Source organism: Athene noctua, chromosome 1 (assembly GCF_965140245.1).
Source record: "Athene noctua chromosome 1, bAthNoc1.hap1.1, whole genome shotgun sequence".
NCBI lineage: Eukaryota > Metazoa > Chordata > Aves > Strigiformes > Strigidae > Athene > Athene noctua.
In genome coordinates, this window is record NC_134037.1 from 219834353 (window position 1) to 219848771 (window position 14419).

The following is a 14419-nucleotide window of genomic DNA, read 5'->3' on the forward strand; positions in this document are numbered from 1 at the left end:
CATGCCTGAGATGCCATAAGGGGCTGGGATATTATAATGTAGCCTTTTACATGTATCCAATAGATTTGTGAGTAGTATGCATGATTGTTGTAGAGTGCTTATATAAGGTGTGATTTCTTTCAATAAAGTTGAAGCTTGCTCTGTCATTCACATTGAATCGGCTGCTTGCTTCCTCCGCCCGCCGCACTCCTGCAAGACAATACGAGGATAAAGGGAATGTCAATAAAGCCGAAAGAGAGCAGCATTTAGTGGACATACTCTAAGCTAAATATTGTTTTCCCAGCTGTGAGGAACAAATTAGCACAACATGTATTTGAATCTGAAACACAGAGTGTGCTCTTACAAATAATTAAAACATGCTGAGCTCTAAGTTCAAAATTTTAGTATGATATCAGTCCCTCACACATCAAGGTACATGCAGATATCAAAGTGGCAAGAGAAAGCAATTTAGCCTCTGGACAGATAGACAAATAGCTTCTTGTTGACTGTTTGAAAATAGCCTCATAAAATCCAGTACTGGTAGGTAGGAGAGTACACCCCGAGCTTGCTGGGTTGTTGGTCCAGTCTGGTACTGGAGTTTCTACAACTCTACCCCACAAGGGTACAACAACTGCTGGAGCAGCTGCACTGCAGTCAGGGGCTCAGGCAGCCTCCACCATTTGAAAACTGCTAAAAATGTGATCAAAAGCTAAATTCAAAGTACAGGGAATTAGGTCCCCTTAATCCACTTGTTCCATAGGCCATAATGAATCATGTAAAACATGACAGAAATTTTTGAAATGAACATAAATTCCAACATATCCTTCCATGAAATGTGAACGTGTTAATTCTAAGATCCTATCCAAAAGTGAAACCCTAGTGCATTTGTTCAATTAAAAATAAATATTGCAGTACCATTGGCAAATCCTTGCTTCATTCTTTGTATGTAGTGGCTTGAATGTTCTTGGTCTACATTTTACCCAGGGTAGTCAATAAACTGTATTCTGCCTATGGAGCAACTTCCTCCCACAATATGATCAGCAAATTATTAACAAATAATGTGACTACTCATGCATACATGAACAGTTGTAAGTATTTAACATTGTCCACTGCCCTAATGAATCATTTCAATGGACCCAGTTCTCATCTACTGTAAATTTATAGTCGCACAAAAAACTATGATGTAAGTGTGTAAGGAGATGTGAATAAAACAAATTTATATGCAGAGATAGGGAAATGCACTTCATATTGCAGCAATATATGTGCCCAGGAAAACATAAGCAGTATCAAATATGCAGAGAAACATACAGTTCTTTGATTCGTGAACTGTTGAGGCTTTAATAACAAACAGTATATTTTTGTCATAATTCAAGTTTTATTGCAATTCTTTTGAACTCAGACAGCTGTAATTTCCTTTTGTCTATCAGCCAAAAGGAGTTTTACCTCAGTTTGGTATTTTGTAAGGAGTAAAAGAAAGAATGACTCAGATAATTGTATTTGAAGCTGCTGGGTAAGGCTATTTTCACTCCCTAGAGTTAATGTTTTTTATGCCAAGCTTGAAGTTTTGAACTACAAAATAAAAAGTGTGCTAAATACTGATTTTATTAGCCCTTTAAGCATTTCAATTTGAAATAATGGGAGGAAAGATCATAATGCTTTTATACATGTAATAAATCAGTTCTAGAAAGGGAGATGCAATGGAATGCAATTATTTAATATTAGTACTTCTCTTGGCCTTCTTGGAACTTGTCTTTATGGGAATAGTTTGTGTTGCTGCCATCCTATGTACTGTCAGATTGCAAAAGTTCATATCCCCCCATCAACACGGTTTTAGAAAAGTCAGCAGACTGCAGAGGCAGAGCCAAAGAACTGAGAGACTCCTTCAGTGATGTTTATGTCAGAAACATATTCCCACCTTATGATAAATGTTCTATATTCTATGAAAAAGAACAGTCTATACATCTGCGCACCCCCACAGGAGCAGCACAAAGAAGGGGTAACATGAAGGAAGGTGAGAGCTCCCTAAATCTTTTTAAAACCCAACAGATTTTTCCCTGGCATCTGAAAATGAACAAGGCTCCTGGCCAGTTCTTACTTAACTGAAGTAGTTTGTCCATGCCTATTATGCACTGAAGATTAGGAAGAGCCCTTTCGGTCCACAGAGTTATTAGAGGATATAATAGGTTGCCAAAGGAAGTAGTTGCAGCAACAAGCATCATAGCCTGGAACTGATGAGCATCTAGGGACTCTTACAATGCTAGATATGTATCCTGAAAGGGAAGAGATGAACTAGACGGATGGCTCTCACCATCCAAAAAATCCCATGCCCCATACCTCTCAGCCAGCATGGCATCTTTCCTAAACAACTCTCCTCCCTACTTGCTCCCATAAGCTCTTTTAAAGCCTGACAGTCTCACCAATAGGGCTAATTATCCCAGTGAAGCAAAACACCTGCACACTGTGTCAATTCAGTGTGTCTTTACAGTGAGGAAAACTAAAATCTTCAGCTGGAGATGGTTAGGCAGAAAATGTATACACTGTGCAATAGATAGGTTTATACCTGTGTATTTGTTCACATATGTGCATGCATGGATACCCACCCACAATTTATTTCTACCAAAGGTCAGTTCTAATCCTGTTCCCTGTATTTGTATTGACTGTGTCTGTGCTAATGTGATTCTTGTGAAGCACCTGTCACTACATTTTTTGGGGTAGTTTACGTGACAGGGTGGCTTCAAAATGAAATTCAAGCAGTGCTGCGACTACTCAGCCACCCACAATCTTCACAGGTGCTGAGGTATCTGTGGCTCCTTTGGCCCACCTCAAGCAGCCTTTTTGTTCTTACTTATTAAGGAGGGGCACATCTCTTCTCAAAAGGTCTACTTAGCACTTATCTTCCTTGCAGTGTTAGCTCAAGTTATCTACATGCAGATTAATTCCTTGAAACAAATCAGCCAAGTTGTAAAACACCACTTGAAGAGCACAGAACAACACAGTGCTGCTGGAACCCGACTTCATGCTGGCACAACTTCACCTTCAACTCATAGTCCCTGACCAGATGGACATGTTCAGACTAGACTGCAAACAGACTAGACTGCAAACAAAATACCTGGGAGGAGAGTGGGAAAGATCTCAGGGAAAGGTAAGAATTGTGCAAGGGCCACCACTCCAAGAATATGGTTGCATTTAGCATTTATCAAACACAGCAACAAGCTTTAAGAATACATCTAATTAAATGGGGTTTTTTTCCAACACTGTTGAGATAAGAGTTTTTAAGGGAGTTCAGGCATAGAATGAAGTGGTCATATCGTTTCACACACCTCTAACCTTCCTAGTCCTTGGGAGAATGGAAGTTTCTTGTATTCTGCCCTTGACCTAGTGTCCCAGACCTGAAAGATTTTAGCCCGATTTGCCTCCTACTATTAGTTTGTTTTCCTTGTGCTTTAAAAGTAGTTGATAGGGATTTTTCTACAAACCCTTGCTGATAAAACTGCTGTAGTAATAATATTAGCAAGATGTAAGACAGCCAAATAATGCAGCAGAGACTCATGAAGCTTTGCTCTAAAAATATTGGAATCAAATATGTGTATTATACATCAAATTGATTTTTCATAGAAAAGCTTAATGAAATCAATCCCCTATTCATAAATAAGATGGGATAAAAGAGCTGGAACTGCTCCTAGAAAATCCAGAATTTTTCTTGAGCAGGTAATTGATGCTGCTCCTGTAATGCATCTGTTGGGCAGATTCAGCCATAACTGTTAAAAAACGCATCAAAAGAAGACCATGCAGGAGTCATTCATTTGTGATGGTCTGGTTATGTCTATCCTTAGGCATGCTTGATAGATCCCAAGAGTGCTTCTGCCTCCCAGATTGATCTGGAGGTCACAGATCCAGAAAAGTTTAATGCATTATACACTTTCTTGGTGACATCAGGCAGTTGAAGGGAAACATCAAAAAGAGGATGCCATGGAGAGGAAAGAGACTAATAACCAAATTCCACAGCTTAGAGCCTGGGACAGAAGGGGCTTAATTAACCATGTAAGTAACTGAATGAATAAATACACAGATAATGTTAATGTTCATTTTCACTTGTTACTCAATATAGACGTTGCTAATTTTAAAAAATAATTTAAGAAGTTACATGAAGTTGTATTTACTACAGATTACAGCTGTAGAAGAACCTACCTGGACACAATTCACAATTGTAATTTCTGCACAGTGGACTGGAAGCCCAAAGCCCAGGATGAAGTAGAAAAATCAGCTATTTAACCCCAGGGCATTAAAGACTTTGGCTATATGAGATCCCACAACAATTAAAGAAAGACTAAAAAAGTCTAACCATGCAACAGTGACAGCGGGTTTAGATGAATATTCTCAGCAGCAGAGATTATTTTAAAAGGCCTCTGAATCAAGTCATTGATCTGATTCTAAAGGAATGCTTCAAGCTGGTGTATCCTTCTATAAAGGAACAAAAGGAACAAAGGGTAAAGGTGGATAAAGGGGATAAAGCAAACTATACTTTTCCTTAGTTCAAGTGGGATTAAAATTTTATCTTGTAATTCACTGGCTCACCATTCTATAGTTCACAGCTTTATTTTATAATTTTTTTATGTATGTGTCCAATGTAGGAGATGGCATGTTTCAATCAGTTATAATTCCCACTTTTTGGGAGATGACATGAGCTCATCAGAAACACTGACTTCTTTAAGTACCTTCCATGAGTTGCAGGCCCCTAGTTTTAATTATTTTTTAATTCTTTAATTATTTTTTAATTCTTTAAGTTCATATTTGATATTTGCTTATTCTCATAAGCTTACAAAGTCTGTACTGCAGAAAACACCTCTGAGAAAACGTGGCAATAGCTACAGTGAGGAAGAAAAACATCCAGACCAGTAGAACTAAAATCTTTCATTATTTAAAAACACTAGTGTAGAAAAGCTTCCATGGGGTCTGATACCGGTATGTCTTCTAATATTTATCAGGGAAAGTATATATGATGGTGCTGAGAGCAAGTAAACTGCCGATAAAGGGTTTTAATATTTAACCATTGTTATCAAGTGTTGGGAAAATTTAATAGATTTCTGCAGTGTAAAAAAACTCTGCTTATACACTAAACACGTTAATCACTGCAAGTACAAGAGAGATTGTTTCATCTATGAAAACTTGCTCTGTGCTTAGCAGTTACACTTCTCCACTGCTTTCGCAGGAGAGTACTGCTCACCACACTCCACCCACTCCCCCGTTCTCTCCCCTTGCATCCAGCCTATGTTACAGGTGGCTCAGAGATCAATGCAGATACGCCCTACGTTTGCAAAGGCTTTTTTCCAACATATAGCTAAGGGAGAGGCTGGCAAAGCTGTCAATAACAGTACCTTCTGAAAGAGAAGATTTCATGCAATTCGAAGAACTCACAGGTGCCTAGATGTATTTGTGCAATTCCTTTTGACTTCTTTCATTTGCTTTCCTAAACCAGTTTTACTCGTATTGATTGCACTCCAGCACGATGGTATGAAAGATTGTCTGCCAGTAGACACACAATTTAAGAGGCTAAATGAAAGGTGTACTTATTTTAGCATTTCACTTTCTTAGGCCTCCATTTTTTTCTGTTTTTATTGGGAAGTATTAAAGTAGTAGCTCCACAAGTTCCTCTTTGAGAAACGCTCTAAAAATTTAAATTGATAACTGGAGACCAGCTACAGATATCAGGCAGGTAAAACTGTGACAGTAAAGTTGTTCTATTAACTAGTACAAATAAACCAGACAGGAGAACTTTTGTGCCACCCTAGCCTGGCCTGGCTGACCAAAGCTTTAAAGCTCTGAATCTTCAAGTTCCTTGAGAGCATAGTGTGATACTCTCCCTTTGGCCCTTATGGAAAGTACCCCGATATCTTACTGCATGTTAGGGAGACTCCAGTATCAGCTGTAGTTACTAGAAGAGACTTCCACCTCCCTGTATTCTTGTGGTGCCAGATCTACACACTCCCATAGAGCTCAGACATCTCTGTTACCCTCTGGGTATAGCAGAAGATGTACTGGGAGGTAGAGCTCTTATTAAAGTCTCCCAGGACTTTGGTGTATAGATACGCACCATCCAAGAGAAGGAATGCTTTGATAGTATGTCTTTCAGGCCTTACGGCCTTAAGTCAGCTTTAAACAAGACTAAGGTAAAATGCAAATACAAGCCTTTATTCATTTCATTCAAAATAGCACAGTTACAAATGTCTATAATGTCTACAAAAGTCTATTCACATGCAGGTGAATAAATGAGAGAAAAAACATACTTTACTCATTCATGATAAGGTTATTTCTGAAAAATCTCTGTTGCTCTTCATTATTCAGCTGACTTGCTCTCTCTCTTCTGAAACGCTAATAGCCTGGATTTTAAGCTTTGCCCATCCTTTTTGTCTTTTGTGGAGTGAAGCAGCCTGTTGCTGCTAGGAAACAGCACTCCGCAAAAAAAGACCCTCAGATAGATTCAGATCTTAGATGACCCCTCTCTCCTGATTCTCACTAGATGGACTGTATGCTATAGCCCATATGCCAATGTCCTGTTGAAGTCTTCTAGAAGACTTGATTCCATCTTTTCTCTGGAAACTCTTATTTTAAAATCTTATTGTTAACTGTATGAGTTTCAATAAGGCCAAATGCCGAGTGCTGCACTTCAGCCACAACAACACAGCTCAGAGCCCCTCTTGCTCATCTTGCTCATCACCCCCAGCAGCGCTACAGGCTTGGGGAGGAGTGGCTGGAGAGCTGCCAGTCAGAGAGGGACCTGGGGGTGCTGATTGACAGCCGGCTGAACAGGAGCCAGCAGTGTGCCCAGGGGGCCAAGAAGGCCAATGGCATCCTGGCTTGTGTCAGCAATAGCGTGGCCAGCAGGGACAGGGAAGGGATCTGACCCCTGTCCTCGGCACTGGTGAGGCCGCCCCTCGATTCCTGTGTTCAGTTTTGGGCCCCTCACTACAAAAAGGACATTGAATGACTCGAGCGTGTCCAGAGAAGGGCAACGAAGCTGGTGCAGGGTCTGGAGCACAGGTCGTACGGGGAGCGGCTGAGGCAACTGGGGGTGTTTAGTCTGGAGAAGAGGAGGCTGAGGGGAGACCTCATCTCCCTCTACAGCTACGTCTTTAATGAAGTAACAAGCAATAGGACAAGGTAATGGCCTCAAGTTGCACCAGAAAAGGTTTAGACTGGATATTAGGAAGTATTTCTTTACAGAAGAGGTTGTTAGGTGTTGGAATGGGCTGCCCAGGGAGGTGGTGGAGTCCCCATCCATGGAGGTGTTTAAGAGTCAGGTCGACATAGCGCTGAGGGATATGGTGTGGTTGAAAATGGTCAGTGCTAGGTTAATGGACTAGGTGATCTTCAAGGTCTTTTCCAACCTAGATGATTCTGTGATTCTGTGATTTTTTAATTTCCTCCTTAACTGGCTACTCTCTCAATTCAGATAAATGTTGTTTCCCTTCTTTGTGCATGAAAATGTCTCTTTGTTAGATTAAAAGGCATATCTTGCTCTTAATTACAATTCTTCCTACAAGAGAGAAAACTCTTCCATCCTCCCCTTTCTTGGCATTTATTTGGCACATTTCAGTGAGGATTCTGCCTTTCACTGCACCCAGATCTATATGAATCTGTATATTAAAAATATACAAAAATGAACATGCAAAGTAGGAGCACAGAATTTGGGGTGAAAGGGATCTCTGGAGGTCTAGTAAAATACTGCCTTCAATGTTGCATCAGGTCAGCCATAGATAACTCTGCTTGGTATACTGAGAGCTCTTGACTTTTATCAGACTTTTATCAGACAACTTTAAGTAAATACTTTAACAACAATTTGAGAGAAACTGACCCACAACTCTTTCCTCTTAGGCTTACCATAGTTTGAAGTTTTGGACTGAATTTCACAAGTACCAAGCACCAAAAGCTATGATGGAAATAAATGGGCTGTATACAATCACAGAGTATTTGGAAGTTGTTTTTTTTCCAGTGGGACTTTTTTTGTCTAGAAGCATCTGATGCATTATGGTATTATTGATAAAATTATATTCTAGCCTTGTTGTAGGCATGGGTAGGCATAAATTAAAAAGAGATGGAGAAGACCTCTGCATTTCCTATTGTCTGACTTTCGGCAGACTCTGGGAGCAATCTCCAGGAAAACAAATAACCACAAAATCAGTCTTTGAAATGGGTGTAAAGAGAAGTATTTTCTTTGAAAAAAATTGGAATGTTTATTGCTCAGTGTGTTGGTTTAACCCCTGCCGGGACCAGAGAGCACGTTGCCGTTGCCCCTCCCTCACCCTCAGCCGGTCAGGCTGGAAGTTAGGCACAGACCCCGGGCTGAAATAAGAAGAAATTTAATACAACAGTGTGATAAAACAATCTGAACAACAACAGTGGCAATGATAACAACAATAAACAGCAATAACAATGAACAAGACAAACGATATACAGAGCAATACCGCTAAATGGTCACAGAAACAGGTTCCCACCACCAAGTCCACCAAAAGCGAAAGTAAAAAGGTTCCAGCCCTGGACCTGACATCAGCATGGTATGAATAACCCAGCCGGAGATCCCTTCCCCCTCTCTGCTGCGGAAACCTAACCCTATCCTAGTTGAACCAGGACACTCAGCAGCAGCAGATTAGGTACTAGATGCCTGAAGTCTAGTAAAATTTCTTTTTTTTATACCTGGAAGGATTCAGTTTGTTTGAAGGATATTGCCAGATTATATTTCTGAGTTCGACATGAGTCAAGGGAAGACTTTAGGTATATTTTATATGTATATATATATATATATATATATATATATATAATGGAATTTAAAACCATTAGTTTCATTAGGATTATTTCTCAGATTGTGTTTGCTTCTCCCTTGGAGGATGCAAAGTATTAGAAAAAGCAATGTATACCAAAACCACTTCACTTTTTCCTAAGTGTTGGGAGGGCATGGAGAAGCTGCTGTAACTACAGGATGAATTAGGATAGCTAATTGCCTGCAATTGCTGGTTGATGTTACCTTCACACTAGGAACCGCTGTTGGCACCTCCATTCCTAAACAGTTGAGCTGCTACAGTATCCAAGGATTGCAAAAATGAGTTATGATAAACACACTTTCAAAAGAGGTCAGTGAATAAGTTATAAAACACTGGCAAGACACTGGCAAGACACAATGATTTCTGAATTTAGCCTAGAATTTTATTTACATTTGCCTTGTCTTTGTGAAATAAATCCTCTTCTATTAGAAGTGTGAAGTGACAAAAATTTTACCATGTTCCAAATCTAAAAGCTCTTATGTTAATCAATGGCTTCTGGTAGGACAACCACTGACATATGATAGGTAATATAAGTTTTTGGAATGCATCTTCAATGCAACAATAACTTAATGTGCTCCATAACGAATTGTTTATATATAGGTGATGGAAATGGTATTCTTTGATATCTCATCACTAGCATACCTCTTAAGCTACATTGATACTTTATATTTACTGTGAATAAACTTATAAACTCATGGCAAATGAAAGTGAAGTCTATGTTTTACTATTATTTATTCATTAGTCTTCTATGGATTTAATACCCAGAGACGGTAGATACTTTACACAGTAAGACAAATGCCTGTCAGAAGACTTTAGCATCTAAATAAGTAGCAAACAGAGAAAGGCAGTAATATTATATTCCTGGTTTCTACTTCCCACCATGCATAATAGGTTTGTATATTTTATTACAAACCTAAAGCATAATAGGTTGGTACATGACACCAGGGTGCTAAAATGAAAATACAGCTTAATTATATATAAGGTTTCAAACAATTTGTTAAGGTGGAGTAGTGCAGGCTGACACAGCAGTCACAGTAGCTCTGCAGTAGTGCTATACTGTCAACAAGGACTAACAATTTATCCCAGTGTCTCTGTGCTTTTCTGTGCATTTCTGAGGGTTCTCCCATCAGCCTCTTTATAATTCCTATCATGTTTCTATCATACACTGTCTACAGATAAACATATGGGATCTTCAGAACATCTCTTGCAGTCCCTCATGAAATTTAAATCCAGGTTTTCCCACATAATAATTGTCTTTTTAAATAAAGCTTTTAAAGTATGATATAATGTATAAAACGTGACAAACTTGGGGTTTTTTTTTCTGCTTAGGACAGCACTTGAGTCTTAATTTAGTTTTAAAATGTTGGTTTTGATTTTGCTTTAACTGTCGTTTTCTTCCTGCAGTGAGGCTACAACACTAGAGGTACCAGCTTCAAAGTGTTTGCATGCACGTAAGGAGTGGCTCGAGTTAGTACTGCCAGCAGAGGAGGGAGTCACAGACACCTGTGCCCTGTGCTATGTTTTTTAAGCAAGGTAATTTGTTCCTTGTAGCTCCATAATGAATTTCATCTCATTTACTTTTTCAGGAGACAGATGTTTGGCTATGAAACTTGCCTACCTACGTCCAGCAGTTATAGGTACACAGCAGAATTACACTGTTAAACCTTAAACTTGATAAATGTATGCACTTTGTAAAGAACTTCAGGACCGGAAAATGAGCCTTAGCTAAATTATCTGGAGAGGGAGGGTGAATTACTCTTTCTCCGCTTCAAGTTACTGCTGGAAGAATCCATTTCCTTTGAGAAAAGTGGCAACTGAATTTTTTCTGCATAGGAGAGATTTCTAAAGTGAATATTTAGCACTTAATGCAGAAATATTTCCAGTCCTTTAAATGCTCTGTTAAAAGGTCTTTAGATAAACTTCCTGAACAAATTTTAGTAAGAGTTCAGCAATTCGCTTCCATAACAATTATTCTAAAAAGCTGCAGAGTATAAAATGTGATTTCTTTTCAGTGGGAAGAAAATTCAATGGTATGAAACACCTTACAGAAGATGCACTAATATAATCTTACAAAATGTTATACAAAAAAATCAGCAAAATTATGATTTCCCATTATATCTTACAGGCCTTCTGTTTCCAGAACAGCTATATTTTAGAATGTTAGCTTCAAACACAGTGGAAAGCCTGCAGAATGGGAAAGTGATTTTCTTAGGCTGAAGGAATGAAAACATTTCTAGATCAGTTGGTAACATCTGCCACTAATAGAGAATTAGGGAGCTAATTTCCTCAAGGACAGATTACTTCCTAATTGTCCATTTTAAAGGTTCTGCTTTATGGTTGGCATTTATGCTGTGGCAGTTCCTACAGATCGAACTAGTAGTGCATGCTGAGCAGAGGCACAAGAAATAGCTAGTGGCAAAAATAACAAATAGTCAAAGTAACAGGGTACTGGATGACAAGGGGAAATGTTCAGATCTATAGTATAACTTCCATCACAATTATTTTTGCTGTAAAGTATGAATGGAGCTGGCTAAATGCTGTTAGTAAACACTAGCATTCTCTATACCTTTTCATTTACTGCTCTATTACAGCCTCAGTCACATGAGTTTTCAATATCTTCCAGCTTTCCTCAGTGCCTCAAATAATGAGTGAATTATTTCGGAATAAAAGGTAACTTTCTCCTTTTTAAGTCAAAATTTCCAAGAAAGAGGGGAAATATGCATTCTCCATCAGATAAAGAGTATCTCATATCAGAATTTTTTTTATCCTACTACACTTTCTTCAGAAAAATCTATCAGAAGGGGCAAATTTTGAGTCACTTTATATAGGGATAAATGCTTCTCTTCTTTCACTGTTATTTATAATCTTGTTCTGATCCAGGAGCAAATGATGGAACAAACACAATAGCTAGGTCAGCTAATTGTATAATCACACAAATAACTATAAAAAGTAACAAACAAGAAGCATAAGGGTAAAGGGTTATGTACACATTGGTGCATTAGGCCATAAAAAGTATTTTCCACTATGCCAGCCAGCAATACTGCAAGTGTCTCTTCAGACTGATTATATTAAACTGCAGCTAATGTGTAAAATGAGAGAGGCATAGAAGAATTTCTCTACATAGCCTACAACTGGAGAGTATAAGAACTACAAATACAAACTCGAACCACAAAAATATTGTGAAAGTGTGTTAAGAATGGACAGACTACATAAAAAGGATGATCAAAAGAGAAAGTGTGTTGCTTATTTTTCTGCAGAGGAGTATTTAAGAACAAAGGGTGAATGCTATGAAACAACGGAACAGGTCATTGTTGCTGTTACTAAATTTCCTGAGTAATTATTACTTTACCTTATGAAACGTTGTATCTCTGGACTTTTTCTTTGTAGTGGCTGTGCTATTCAGAATACCCGTTCTTGTTCTTTTACTTGGGCCCTTACCCTTTGCTTGGGAGACTTTTATTATAAAGGGAGATGCACAGGCAATTTTCATATAGGGAAATACTGACATTCCCAGAAAGAGTGGTGAGTATGTGCCACAGAAACATCATTTTCTCAGCAGACCATACATCATACCCTTGCTCATTTATGATGATGTGCTATGATGCCCAGTGTGTCAGGCTGACTTGCAATGGGTTTGTCACTCCTGCACAGCTCTGAGTATTCAGGTTTTCACTTAGTATCTTTGTTAAACCTAACTTTAAGCCTGTGTTTTACTGCCTGTATTAAGAAAAAGGCTTCAGTGTGTGTCAGTATTGTGCTTAAGGGTTTTTTTCCTTTTTTTGAATTAGGGTTGACTCAGACTTCCTGCAAATGGCACAGGTTCTCATTTCAGTTACCTCAAGGCATAGCAAAACATGTTCCAGATTCTTTTTCATACATCACACTAACTTTAAATAATCACTACTATACTTTGATCCAGAGCCTGCCAAGCTTCTCATGGGGGTGCAGAAATGAAAGCAAGCAAACTTCCTTCACATCCTTCAAAGTCTACATAAAGACAAGGGAATGCAAGATCTGATACTGTCTCCCATCTGTGATTCTGTCAATATTTTAGTAAATGTTGCAGTGAAAGTATTTTATAACTGTCCTGGGAATATTAATGTTATTTACTTCTGAGCACTGAGCATGGCATAAAAGTAGTATTTTAAGACTTTTGGTTCAATACACTGTATTTTACTGAGATGACTTCGAAGTGCTGGGGCACAGTGCTCACCTTCTGTTGAGCTCATAATAAGAATATTGCTTTGACTAGCTCATTTCTTCAGGTTTTGAAGGCCAGTGATTGAGTGTTTAGTTTCTAGTCTGAGTTTCTAGTGTATGTTCTTCCTTCCCGGAGTTTGGTGTTATCCACCAAATCAGAAGCATCCCCACCAAAATTTCTTTGTGCCTCTTCTAATGCCAACATTTTCTTTCCAGTTCTCACCTTCATTAGTTCCACACATTTTTTCAGTCTTCTTCAGAAATTATGAGCAACGGGTGTGACTTGAAACTGAGCTGGAAAGGTTGATCAACAGACCTGTTCCCTTTCTTCTCCCATGTATTCTGATAATAATTGTTGTACGCATTTTGTTCAGTTTTTCTTTTTTCTTTTTGGTCTTCTGACTCAATTGCTCATAATATACTATTCAGAGATCTTCACAGTGCAGGTTAGGTGCTTTTCAGAAGCTCCTGAACAGCCTACTTGATTGCTCATTCTTTGTGATCTCTCCTCTGCTTTTGGGGGTTTGGTTTTGTTTTGTTTTTTAAAAAAGGCATAAACTCCTTCCCAGAATTTTCTTTCTGATATTAGGTTTTCATTGTCCAAGCTCAGTTGTCAGGCTGGCATGTAAAAGCTTTCCAACAGTTCTTTTCTTCCTTTCTTCAGATTGCTTAATTTCAATTAAATAATCCTCCCTAACTGAATATAGGTGTAATACATTAGAATATTGCTGTAGAATCTGACTTTTCATTCATTTCGGTTTGTTTGCTGCTTAAAATCAGGGTGCTCAAAATTCTTTTAATGTACTTATTCTGTACGCAAAATGACATGTGGTGAACAAATCGCAGTCATTGTATCACAAGTTTCAGGAAGGACTATGCAAAATCACTTTTTTCCCCTGATATCTCAAAGGATTTGATTTACACTCAGAATATTCAACCTTCATAAGCCATGTCTGCATGTTTTACATAATGATTATAATTCTGTAATGTTATTTTTTTTGTAGACATTATACACACCACATGTTCTAATAAAAAACTGGCTGTAGCTGAATATCTGCACCACTTAATTTTTCTGCTCTTGTAGGAACAATGCTTGTACTGTTTTACTACATTTTTTATGTGTGTTATGATTTAATGTCTTTGACATGAAATATGTATTGCTGCTATTTTCCATTAGAAGCTTTTTGTCCCCCATTTCTTTTTCTATTGGCTATTTCTTCAAGCCTCTTATACTTTACTATTCAGGGTTAAATACAGGGGGAAAAAAAAAAATCAATAAATTGAAACTGGAAGTGTAGACTATTAATTTTGGGGGGCAAATATTTTTCCCTATACCTATCATTATTCTGTTGGTTTAGAGGGACTAAAAACTAGGTAGCTACAAAAGCCTGTTGCCAGGTGAGAATTTTCCTCCCTGTGAGAAC